A 13,695-nucleotide genomic window follows, 5' to 3' on the forward strand; every position below is an offset into this window, starting at 1 on the left:
TGAAATGTATTATAAATAGAGGGAGCGACCTATCATTGAGTTAGATCATTCATTTAATCAAAAATCTCAACATGGTATCAGAGCAAGATCCAACCCAAACTCAGTCTTGATATACATTGTTGGCGCACGACAAATAACTTAAGCTTTTAGGTAAAGTGGCATCTAACATGGTATTAGAGCCGGTTACCTAAAAGTCCCGGGTTCTGGTCTTGTTGCTCGCGTTTACTAAGTGGTGTTTTAAAAAATAATTATTTACTCCCCATAATAGGCGTTATTTGTCGTGTGTTAATCTCTCCACGTGTTGTCGGGCTGCACGTGTGGGGAAGTGTTAAAGCTTGATATATTGTTGGCCCAGAACCCAATAACTTAAGCTTTTAGGTAAAGTGGTAATCTAACATAGTTTGTTGTCCTTACTCAATCAACCACCTATGTCTCCATGTAGTTTGAGTCCTTCTCATTGCTCGATCGTCCAAATTTGCAAGTGTATTCACAACACGGCTCCAAGGAAGAGAGTCCCCTCTAGCTTCTACTACAATGCCTTTGGTTTCCTCGTCCGATGATTATATTCCTCATTATGTTGATCCTCACATTGTTTTCAAGAAAGGTAAACACATATGCACGCAACATCCCATCTCCAACTATGTTTGCTATGACTTCTTATCACCCTCCTATTATTGTTTTGTTACTACTCTATCATTTGTTGACTTTCCTAAATCTATTTCAAAAGCCTTAGCCCACTTTGGGTGGAGAAGTGCCATAGTTGAAAAGATGAATGCTTTATAGGAGAATGATACTTGAGAATTGGTGTCTCTTCCTCTTGACAAATCTATGGATGGTTGTCGCTTTGTATACATCGTGAAAGTCAACCCTAATGGTTCTTTGGCTTGTCTGAAGGCACGCTTTGCTGCCAAGGGGTATACTCACATGCATGGTTTGGATTATCCTGACACTTATTCTCCGACTGCCAAACTTACATCAGTATGTCCATTCATCTCCTTGGTCACCACTTGTCATCGGCCTCTACATCAATTAGATGTGAAGAATGCCTTGTTGCATGGTGATCTTGCCGAAAGAGGTCTATATGGAGCAGTCACTTGGCCTTGTTGATTAGGCGGAGTCAAGCTCAGTATGTCCGCTTACGAAGGCACTATATGGCTTAAACAATTTCCCAAAGGATGGTTTGGTTGACTTAGTGTTGAAGTCTTGAGCTTGGCTTTCAACGGTGTGCAATGGATCACTCTTTGTTTTATCATCATACTTCATTGGGTAGAGGACCCTTCTTATTGTGTATGTGGCCAATATTGCAATCAGAGGTGATGATGATTAAAGTATTCAAAGCCTTAAACATATTCTACATACTAAGTTTTAAACCAAAGATTTGGGACCATTGAAATACTTCTTGGGTATAGAAGTATCAACATCTTGTATAGAACTATTTGCCACAGAGGAAGTATGTTCTTGATTTGTTGGATGAGACTAGGTTGTTGGGATCCAAACCGATTGATACACCCATACATCCTAACAGCAAGTTAGTGTTGGATATGTGTGATTTGTCGCCTAATCTTGGACAATACGGAAGGCTTGTTGGAAGCTTGAATTATCTCATAGACACTTGGTCAGACATATCTTTCACAACAAGTGTCATGAGTAAATTCCTAAATTCTTCGAGGACAAGTCATTGGGATTCAATAATTTGCGTCTTAAGATATCTCAAAGGTGCATCTAGGAGAGGTCTCTTATATCAAGATCAGGGTCACACTTATATTCATGGGTAAACAAATGCAGATTGGATCAGATCACCTTCCGAAGATTCACAACTAGGTACTGTGTCTTGGTTGGTGGTAATTTGGCTTCTTGGAAGAGTAAGAAACATACTATGGTGGCCAAGTTAAGTGTTGAATCAAAGTATAGGGCTACGACTCATACTATGTATGAAAGCTTAATTGAAGAACACGTTGGAAGAATTGGATTTTCCACATTTTTAGTCTATGAAGTTGATGTGTGATAATCAAGTTGCTCTTCATATTGCCTCCAACCTAGTCTTCCATGAGCGAACAAATCTCATTGAAGTTGATTGCTATTTTGTTCGGGAGAAACTTTTGCAAAAGCTCATTGCTACAACTTACATGAAGTTCAATATGCAACTTGCTGATTTGTTTACCAGAGCTTCGGGGGGTGCTCATGTTAAATTTATTTGTAACAAGCTAGGAGCATATGATATCTATGCTCCAACTTGAGGGGAGGTGTTAATGGTTATTTTAGTTTTCTAGTATTATTAAGTGTGTTAGTGTTGTGTTAATCAGTTAGAGTTAGAAAAGTAATATGGCCATTAGAATGTCTTTGATATGTAATATAAATAGAGGGTGAGACCTATCTTTGAATTAGGTCATTCATTTAATCAAAAATCTCAATATAGATCTTCTTACAACCTCCTAAATCAGAGCCTACCGAAAAGAGCTCACTAGGGCAACAAATTCTTCCCTAAATCGAGACAAACCCATCCCCATTTAATCCTTCTGGGAAAAAAATAGAATACCTTTTAGTCTTTTACCTGTTCATTCATGCCTTAATTCAAGGAACTTCCCAACCCTAGTCGTATGAATCACCATCCAATAATCAACATAACCTATCTAGAAGCTTTGAAAACCTTTTCTCAACATTCTAGAAAGACGAGAAACCATGTTAGAACCATGTTACTACAAGTGAAGAAAGTCATACCACCCGATTGCAATGGTGATTCTTCTCAAGAACGAACAAAGCTCCAACCTTCCCTATTTTATCCAATCCCAAATCATAGGATTTCCCTTTCATCAAAACTAAACAAACCCCCACCATCAATTATTTACAGCACCATCGCACCAAGCAAAGGTGAGATGAGCGATACAAAATTCTTTTGCACAAAATAGAAAACCATCGCGAGAGCCACTCGCTCCTCTTTTCTATCTGCTATGATGTGGGTTATTCCACCATTTGAGTTTTTCTTTGATCTCTTTCAACTTGGAAGTGAGTACAAAGCTTGCGTAGCCTTTGAAGTGGCAAATAGACTACACTACTTGATAAGCTTCCCAAAATCTTCTTGTTTAAGCCACAGATTTTCAAAGCATAAAGGAATTGATATTTATTTGATCTCCCAGTATCCAGAAAATTGGGGAAGCAATCAAAAGTAGGCCTAGGAGAGAGCTTTTGCATTTAACTTGAGAAAGAATTCCTCCCAAAGCATCAAGATTAAAAACCTACCAATTCTTGAGAAAGATGGGGTCACTCGTGAGTTAGACCAAGTAAAAGACCCCCAATGAGAGGGAGATCAATAACAGCATTTGCATTAAGGGAGTCCCAAAATTCTTTCATGCTTTCGTTTTCCAAAGCTCACCTACTCCTTTCATGAGGAAGCACCATGTACAAATTCCCTCCAATAACCCAAGGAGCATCCCATTCCCATTTATTCTAGCTTCAAAAAGTTCAACCCAAAATAAATGTCTAAGGTCCTTCACCTAACTGGTAAAAAGCTAAGTAAAACTGACATCCAACTACCTGAAAGAGCAGGGCAAAAGAAGGCTTCATTTGTGTGCTCTACTAATTCAAGTGCATCTTTCTTCCAAATAGCCAAAAGCCCTCCAGCATTTCCGACAGCCCTCAAGTAAATCCCCAAATGACGGTGATGAAGCTCTAGTCAAGAGTTTCCAACTTGGTTTCCTGCAGGTAGATTACTTCCCCTTCCCATCCTTTCACAAAATGATTCACAGCAGACCCTATAGCTTTATCATTAAGACCATAACATTCCAAGAAAGAAATTTTAACATCATAAATCAGCAAATAACCCTTGCTGCAACCAGCCTCCTCCGGATCTGAAATCTCCCATTCCTGTGATAGTGTACCGAAAATTCCAACCTCTTCAATGCCCTGCTCTTATCTTTCATTCTTACTGCTACTAACATTCCTTTTAATGAATTTGTTTGCCTTCCAATCTTTAATTTTTCTCTATTTCCTCAAAAAGACCCAAAGCTTTTTCCTCAAAGCCATCAAAAGAGAATCCAACAACTTTGCTTACCATTTTAATCTTCCAAGAATCAATAAGAAACTTGATCTTTGAACAGATCACTTTCTCTGTCAAGGCATCTTATTTCCTGAAAGTTTGGTGACTGCATGTCCACTAGATTGTAGCCCAAGAGTGCCTCATCATTGACCAGGATCAAGGCTAAGTTGTGGTAGAGCTGTTCTATAAAGGGGTTCACATAACTTGCCAGATCATCCCAAAGGATCCTTGGAGAAGCATCAGAATCAGGCATCTCCCTCTCAATTTTGCAAGAGTCAGGATGGGCAGCTTCTGTGTTGAAGAGGGCTTAGGGATGCTGGACAATGAGCATCCAACCTCCTCAGATGAAACATGGATTTTGGTGGGCCCAGGATCATGGGAAAGATCAGGAGGCTCTGCCCAGCCTTTAATTTTAAAGGAGTCAAAGAGTCTTGCTTGTCGACTGAAAGAAGGTGTTGGGCCTACGAATATAGTGTGGACAAAGTCCTCAAAGCATCTGTATTCTGTTTTTAACCAATTTGGATCCAGCTGTCTGCACAAGCCCGAGTCCCATACTACCATGCGTGCAAATGAGCAAGTGGTTACAGTAATAGTCTTCAAGCTCACTGTTTGTAAGGGTTTTTCTTATGGGAGGTGCTGTTGCAGCGGATGCAGTGTGGAAGGAAAACAGTCCACATGCAATTCTGGCTCTTGGCTTCTTCGCAGGACGGAAGCACCTTCATTGTTACTGTAGCAGACAAGAAAACCATAGATCTCTGCTGGAGAACAGGCTCATGAGATTTTTGCTTGGGACTAGGAGCAGTTTGTCAACTCAGTTCTTCTGCATTGTTGAATTCTTATGCTACCCCTTGGAACCAAAGCCTTCAGGAAAGGCAATACACATTCATCCACCCAAGTCAATATCTGTCAGAGCTATGAACCAGCCAAATCTGTTCCTTTTTGAGTCAGAGCATTAGGGTTTTTCTCCCCCTTCCTCTTCCTCCTGATCCAGGAGGAAGGTTTGTTATTTGCTCAAAAGTTGGCCCATGAGGTGAGAAACAATTCTATCCTATCCACTTCCATGAAGATGAAAACCCTTATAGCCCCACAGTATTCACTATTCAGTGACTCTGAAGAGATCAATTTGTTCTCCATCAAGCACCGGGTCTAACAACTTCATTTCCACAACCACCAACCTATCTGTTTTTGTTTTTTCACTTTCTGTATTTTTTATCTAAATACAGCCATAAATAGCCATTGTCTTTCATCCTAACAAACCCTAACAATTTTTTCCCCAATTAGACCCAAAATCTATACATTATTAATCAGGAAGGCATATTTAAAGGTACAGTTCATACCAGGGTAGTATCTTACACAACCTCCTCCTAAGCCTTGATTTCTTCATTCAATTCTAATCCTATACAAACACCTCTTACAAACCCCCTATTCTTCCACATGGTTTCCTTATTGGTCTTCAAATAACCCTGCATAGTAGCCTTCAAGACCATTCTTCCATTCATGCCCTGCATTAAGGAGTGTTCAATACATAATCTATTACTAACAAGGAACTGCATGAATAGCTTAATTCTCGGACCGCAGAATGAACTTGGCATCCATTCTACTGCGTCTATAGCCAAGCGTTAACTACATTGTACATAGATTTTTCATTGTTTTAACAAAAGTGCTTTTCATACACCCTTCATCCATCACAAAAATAAGTATATGGACATGGCAAAGATGAACTAGTGGAAATTTGTTAAAGGTTTATGAGATTCTCATAGTAGGCTTGTAACTCTTGTTAAGATCTGCCCTAGTAAAAAGAGTAAGAATTACCTAGGCGTTCTCGTTCCCCCTCAGCAAATCTAACTTTGACTGGAGTCACTTCCTGTCAAAAGAAATAAATAAATTTCAAAAAACCCAAAAATATCAAATGGTCAGGCAACATTACGCATTAGGTCAACAGCAGCAAGACAAGCCCCTTTTAACCAGTGAAATGACCAAACAACTCACCCCAGGAAAAGTATATCGTTCGTTTAAAGCTATAATGGCCCTTTCAGCTTCCTCTATAGTAGTATATTTTACAAAACAAGATCCTGCAGAAGCAAACAGTTCATCTAATAATAATAATTCCATTTTGTTACTATAGTTCTTTTATAACAGTACAAATTGCTAGGAAAGCATTCATAGCAACACTGAGACAAAGAATGTCCAGTCCATTTTTTGAAATAAATAAATAAATAAAAAGAATGACTAGTCAATAGAACTTGCAGAAAGTAATATTCATCCTTCGTTGGGGTTATACCTTATTTTCCAAAAATAAGAAAATAAATATACGGGTTAGAATTCAACGAAATAATGGTGTCTAAATCGGTGACACTCACTGCATAAATCTTATCTTCTAATGAAATACACAACAATTCACACTGCTTTCCAGACTTGAGAATACATGGTAATAACCAACTTGTCGAAGAAATGATAAGGGAAAGACAACCAAGATGGTTAGGGCACTTGCAATGTAGACCAAATGATGCTGAAAAGAAATCTGGCTAGTGTTAGAGGCACAGGAGGGGGATAGACCCATAATAACTTGGATGAGGCAGTTAATAACGATTTGGCATCATTCCAATGAAGGGCATTGCTCTAGATCCTGCAGAATGATTTCCTATGGCCATGTAGAATGACAAAGAAGGATTACTATAGCCAACTGCACCAGGTGGGACTTAAGGCTGGGTGGCCGTGGTGGTTGTCGTTATTGTTATGGTTAGAATCAACAACACCACTGTGTTTATTCAAACAGATATACAAGCAAAGAATGGAGGAAATTGAGTGATGAAATCTAGAGACACATTGTTGTTAGCCCTAGTGGCTAAGGGTTCTCATTCCAGTTTGTTTTGATGACAGCAACCTATTAGTGGTTCTTTAGTTTGCTAATAATTTTCCTCAAGTTCAGTTCAGATCACCAGGTGGACTCTAAAGCAAGCATAAGAATTAGATGAACCTTGATGAAGTAATGAGCAATGGCATACACAAGGAGTACTCAAGGCACAACCAATCGAAGTCCACATTTTAGTATTATTTGTATCAGGTTGTGTGAGAGGTAGTATATCCCTGTAACTCTTGTGACATGATATTGGTAAGAATATTGAGCAAGAGTTGAGCAAGTGCATCTGCATATTGGTTCACAGAATATCTTTAACAAACTTAATAAGTCTTCAAACAGATGTTTACAAGATATCCCATACTTAAAAAAATTTTTTAAGGACAAGTTTTTAACAAGTTTAGAGTTCTAATATCTCACAAACTTGGTCCCCATTTTGTTTAAATAACGGTTAAGCACCCAAAGAAAATGGAACAAATCAGGTGCTTAGATGGTTTTCTGAAAAGGGTCTGGCCTACATAAAACCATCGACGGTTTGGGAAGAGCCCAGAAAACCGTCGACTGTTTGGTTCATAATTTGGCCGTTCTACAGAAAACCGTCGACGCTTTGGGAAGAGCCCAGAAAACCATCGATTGTTTGGTTCATAATTTGGCCGTTCTACAGAAAACCGTTGACAGTTTGGAAAAGCACAGAAAAACCGTCGACAGTTTCTAGCAGAGGCAGACTGCATTAAATGTGTTTAAAACGGCTAGTTTTCGATTTGTCTTGCCCTAATAAATGCCCAACGGCTAGTTCGTCCCTTTGGCTATTAATATGGCTCTTCAGCATTCATTGAACACATTGATTAAAGCATTTGGTTGTTGAGATAATTAGTGAAGCATTCATTCTAGTTGTTACTTGCTCAAGCTCTTTTACTGTTTATTCTTGGTTATATATCAATTGCTAGAAGAGAGTAGTGTGAGGTTTTATTTGTATTATCAGCTCAAGAAAGAGCACCATCTTGTAATCTTTACATCTTTTTTTGAGTGTAATTCTTGAAGGTTCTTGGTGAGCATTCGTTAAGGTGGTTCTTGGTGAACACCTAGGTTGAGGCTCTTGGTGAGCAGCTAGGTAGTGTACCCTTGTTGTAAAGGCTTCTCCAGCTTGAAAGGAGATTCATAGTGGATTTGAAAATCCTTGGCTTGGTGCTAAGGCGTGGACGTAGGCTTGGAGCCAAACCACGTTAAATCATTGTGTTGAGCCTCTCTCTCTCTCTCATCTTTTCATTTGGTGCTTTGTCATTTATTGTGATATTTTTACTTGATTCTTGCCAAAAATTTTATTTTGTAGCAATCCTTATTGTCCGCGAAAAACGTCTATTCACCCCCCCCCCCCTCTAGGCACACACCCGGGCTGACAATAATGTTGAATATGATCTTTTAGAAGTCCTAAATCCCAGTGTAGCCACCAGCCAGTGTAAGAAATTGTAGCTTATCATCAAAACAGCATCGAATTTATGCTGATTCACAGCACAGTGAACATAGACATACATTCATGAAGACACCTCATTCAATGCTATCATTGATTCTCAGTTGTACTGCCTAAAATTGGCCCCAAGTTAAAATTTTAAAATAAAAAAAAAAATTAACAAAAAAAATTGGATGTACTTGCAATTACATTTTTGCCCTTTTAATTGCACAAATTTTGTCAACTAAAAGTAATAACCCTTGGTGCCCACTGCATACCAACAGCGTTTCAGCCGATTGTTTGTCAGAAATTGAAATTTTATTCTAAATTTACAGGTTGTTTGGTTCGTGGAATAGTTATTCCTTGGATTAAGATGGAATATAGTGAACATTTTGGAAAATTTTGGGAATAGTTATTCCTTGTTGTGGACTCATAAAAAGTTTCCCATTGTTAGTGACATTTCAGGAATGTTGGATATGGGTGGAAGGTGTGTCTATTGTTGGGTTGTTTTGGACATGGGACACAACTCCTTTGCTAACTTTTAGGCTATTGAGGCTAGGGCATCAAAGAAAGGAGACAAACCAAACCCACATCAAGAACCTGTAATCAAAATCATCAAGAAGAAACATAAGCACAATGGTCCTCCCAGAAGCACATAAGAGGACCCAAAAAGAGAAACAGTTCATTATCACATGCAAATCATAAGAAATGGCATTTCATATACCTTGTTGATGGCCAGTTCTCTTATCCTTGATTAAAACAACCTCAACAATATTTCCAAATTCTTCAAATAAGGGGCGAATCTGACACCCAAAAAAACAATTTGATGGTATCACAGAAGATGGTTACGACAAGCATTATTAGTTACAATCATCAAAACTGTGACAAGATACTATAACTGTAGACAAGGCAAACCTCTGAAATAAATAGAAAAGAAATTAATTCTTGGCAGAAACAATCATTTTAAGGATGAGGATATTAAATTGTAGACATGTCCTCAAACAAGCTGATTCTAGAGGTCATTCAATTAAAAAATGGCAAGAAGTTGGAGATTTGAATTTTGTACTGCTTCAACTTAATATATTGAACCAGCATACAATCTAAACGAACTAGAATGTACATTTAGACTCTTTGACTAATATATGTGGGCGTGTGTGTGTGAGAGAGAGAGAGAGAGAGAGAGAGAGGAGGAGGACGACGACGAGGAGAAAATGAAAAAGAGAGACAAAGAATAGTAAATGACGATGGACAAGAAAGATAATTTACATTGCTTATGACCCAGAAACCAAATATTATAGACATGTTGAAGACAAAATTAAACAATAACTTACATCTTCTTCAATTGCTGTTCTTGGAACAAAAGCAACATACAGCTTCGCAAAACAGCCTCCATCAGCATAATCTAGGAAAACTAGGATTCAGCAAACTTATGGAAGAGAATAGTATAAATTTATTTATTTTTTAAATGAATATGACAATAAGACCAACAGAATTAAGATGAGTTCTTCATGACAAACCCAATAAAACAACAATGAGCATATGATGAATCATTCAGTAATTTATAGAATCTTTTCCTTTGTAAGCTTCACTTGATTCATTTATTTTACTACTACTACTACTCTCTCTCTCTCTCTCTCTCTTGTTCTTTAAAAATAGATTCTAAAAAAGAAGGTTGTTTTTAGGGAGAACCAAAAGGCAGCTCAGCTTATTTTTTGTTGGATTTCTATGAAGAGCTCATAAACTTAGATTTTGGCCCAAGGAGTAAAATAGAAAGGATATTTAGTTGAATACCATCTGTTAACCAAAGACACATATGCATCCACACACACAAAGAGAGGGATAGGTAAGAGAGGGAGCATGAAATAGAATTTATTTGACCTAAATTCTAACTACACTTGGAAAAGGGAAAAAACACATTTTATCATATACCAAACTCTTCTAGTTTGTCTGCAGGAAATGAAAGCACATGAATACTTTTTTCCAACTAGAAGATGTTAAAGCTTGATATACATTGTTGGTCAACAACCTAACAGCTTAGGGCTTGTTTGGTATTGTTATTTTCTATTTTCTATTTTTGTGTCTGCACAGTGAAGAAACAAATTATAAAAACATGTTTGTATGTTATCAGTTTTCTATTTCTGTTATTGGTTTTCAACTGTCTACAAAAAAACTGAAAACTGAATCTTATAGTTTTCAGTTGTTTTGGCAACCTGTTGCCTGAAATTTTAATATCCAGAAATAGTTCTTTTGAATTAAATTATTCATTTTATACACTTTAAAAATAAAATGATCATATGAATTTAAATATAATTAAAATAAAAATATACATAAATTTCAAAAAAAAACTAATAATAAAGCCAATTACAAAATATTTTTTCTATTTTTCAATTGTCATGTCCATAAAATTTTAATTATAAAGTAAAAATTTTGAAAACATTAAAATTAAGTAAAATAATCATAACAATTTTTATTTTTATTATAATATTTTTAATGTGTATTATTTTGCAAATTTATTATTTTAATCATGTTTTTATAATATTATTTGATTTAAAGAGCATTTTTTATTAAATTCTTAATTTGTTTTAGTTTACAAATGTTAACCAAGTTGCTGGTTTTTGGTTTTAGTTTCTGTTTCTGATTTTTGGTTTTCGTTTTCATTTCTATAATTTTTGACAATGATACCAAATGGGCCCTTAAGCTTTTAGGTAAAATAGTAATCTAATATGTTATTAAAGTTATGGTCGCTAGGAGGTCCTAGGTTCTAGTCTTGTTGCCTTCTTTGAACAAAAGAACATACAGCTTCGCAAAAGAGCCACCGGCAGCATAATCTAGGAAAACTAGGATTCAGCAAACTTAACAAAATAGAATAGTATAAATTTTTTTAAAAAATAAATGAATATGACAATAAGACCTACAGAATTAAGATGAGTTCTGCATGACAAACTCGATAAAATCATAATGTACGTATCATGAATCATTCATTCAGTAATTTATAGAATCTTTTCCTTTTTTTAATTACACTTGATTCATTTAACACTCCCTCCCTCGGTCCATCAGAGTTATAGTTGCTAGGAGGTCTTAAAAATTATCTTAATCCCTATAGTGGGTGTCATTTATCATTTGTTTATCTCTCCATATGCAATCAGTCTACATGTGAGGGGGAGTGTCAAAAGCTTGATATACATTGTTGGCCCACAGCCTAACAGCTTAAGCTTTTAGTTAAAGTGGTAATCTAACTACAAAAAACTTGCTACACAAAGCATGAAGGGCCATTTGTAACACTATCAACAGTTATGAAAATGAAAACTAAAAACTAGAAACAAAAACAAAAAACTGAAAAAGAGCTACATGTTTGGTTAATATTTCTTAAACTACGTTACTACATTAAATTAAATTTTTTATTGAACAAATGCTCATTTTTTGTCCTCAAAAAAAAATATGATTTTAAAATAATAAAAATGCAAAAAGAATACAAATTAAAATATTATAAAAAAATAAAAATTTATTATGATTATTTTACTTAACAATTATTATGTTTCAAAGTTCACTTTACAAGAAACAACCTTATTGTACATGACAATTGAAAAATAAATAAATAAATGAAATGGGTTTTGTTTTTTTTTTAAAAAAAAATTATGGAGATTTTTATTTTAATTATATTTTTAAATTGAACTAGTCATTTTATTTTATTTATATTTTTAAAAATTGCATAAAATGAATGATTTAATCCACAAAAGTTAATTCTGAATATAAAAGTATTTGGCAGCAGGTTGCCAAAATAGCTAAAAACAATAAAATCTGGTTTTCAATTTTTCCAGAAACATCTAAAAACTAACAACAAAAACAGAAATAAAAAACTAGCAATGTAAACAAATGCATATTCTTAATCTATTTCTTCACAATCGCAAAACGAAAACAAAAATGGTACCAAACAAACCCTCGGTCAATAGTTGTTCTAAAAACCTTTCCACTAGAATGATAAAATGGAAGGAAATAAAAGACTAGTCAATCATCATATTGAGAGATTAGGACCATTAATGCTTAATTGGATTTTTTTTTTCAAAAAAAAAAAGTAAGATCTACACTTCGTATATTCTGGGGTTTGAGTAGGTAATTTAAGATGCCCAAAACCTACTTACATATCAAATTCTAGGAAGGGATCGACAGATATTCGAAATTCACATAAAAGGGTAGGAAATCAAATACAACACATCTATGAATTTATCATAACCTTGCCATCAATGTGCAGAATTATTTAGACTGCTATGGTCCGCATCATCATCAAGAGATCATGAAAGTCACTATGAGGTAAAATGGACTTGTTTTATAGAGAAAAGAATTATATTAAATAGAAAAGAAGATTATACAATGAGGAGGCTGAGAAATCCTCAAAATCAGAAATAAAGACTACAATCAAAACAATAAAGCCTTCCAGTCCCGCTGGACAACCTCAAACATCAACACTTAAAATAGCCAGCAAAAGGCTAAAGAGATGCCAAATACCAAATATTTTCCCAAAGAAAATTTGAAGACAGCTTCTTTACATTAAAATTTGCTCCACCCTTTGGGAAATTTGAAGACAACTTCTTTACATTAAAATTTGTTCCACCCAGAACCACATAACCTCTCAAAGAGCAGACACTTTCACAAAGTTACAGCAGTTTTCCTCTTCCCAAACCCAATTAAAGAAATAGTCAAAAACTTATCCATCAACTTCAGGCATACCCAATCATCTTCAAATTAACTGAACAATCCATTCTACATGCCCCCAAGAAAATTTACATTTCAGAAAAAGATGAGGTAGGGTATTTGAACTCTCAAAACACAAGACACATAACTTCAATGAGCACACACTTGCCACACAAGACACATAACTGCAAAGAGAACACACTTGCACAAAGTTACACCGGCCTTCCTCTTCCCGAATCCTATAAAGAAATAACCAATAACTCATCCATCAACTTCAGGCACACCAATCGTCTTCAAATAAACCAATCTATCCATCTACATGTCTCAATGAAGTCAACAGTGCAGAAATAATGAGGTACAGTCACTGCACTTAAAAAAACACAACACATACATTACTGCAGACACACTTGCAAAAAGTTACATCAACTTTCCTCTTACCAAACCCAATAAAAATAAATAATCAAAAATTTATCCACCATCCTCTGGCACATCCAATTCTCTCTCCAAATTAACCAAATTTGGGAAGAATAAAAATTTTCCTATAGCCATTAGAGGCTATATATAAGTTTTGAGTGTTAAATTCATATTTCAAAATCCTAAGACATTGGTTGAGCATTAAAGTTGTATTCGAAACCCTGAGCCACCGATGCTATCCTAAGTTCATGGGTG

The 13,695-nt window shown here is 35.8% G+C and overlaps 1 protein-coding gene across 1 annotated transcript in view; it reads right to left on the reverse strand.

Annotated features, from left to right (window-relative positions):
- LOC131156311 (flowering time control protein FCA-like) overlaps positions 1 to 13,695 on the reverse strand; it is a 74,477-nt gene that overhangs the window by 48,516 nt on the left and 12,266 nt on the right. The window contains exons 2-5 of the mRNA XM_058109896.1: positions 9,669 to 9,739; positions 9,062 to 9,140; positions 6,023 to 6,105; positions 5,846 to 5,897 (exon numbers count right to left, since the gene is read on the reverse strand). The gene's annotated coding sequence lies outside the window, so the exon portion shown is untranslated. The remainder of the gene's footprint in view (positions 1 to 5,845; positions 5,898 to 6,022; positions 6,106 to 9,061; positions 9,141 to 9,668; positions 9,740 to 13,695) is intronic.

Source organism: Malania oleifera, chromosome 5, assembly GCF_029873635.1.
Source record: "Malania oleifera isolate guangnan ecotype guangnan chromosome 5, ASM2987363v1, whole genome shotgun sequence".
Classification (NCBI taxonomy): domain Eukaryota; kingdom Viridiplantae; phylum Streptophyta; class Magnoliopsida; order Santalales; family Ximeniaceae; genus Malania; species Malania oleifera.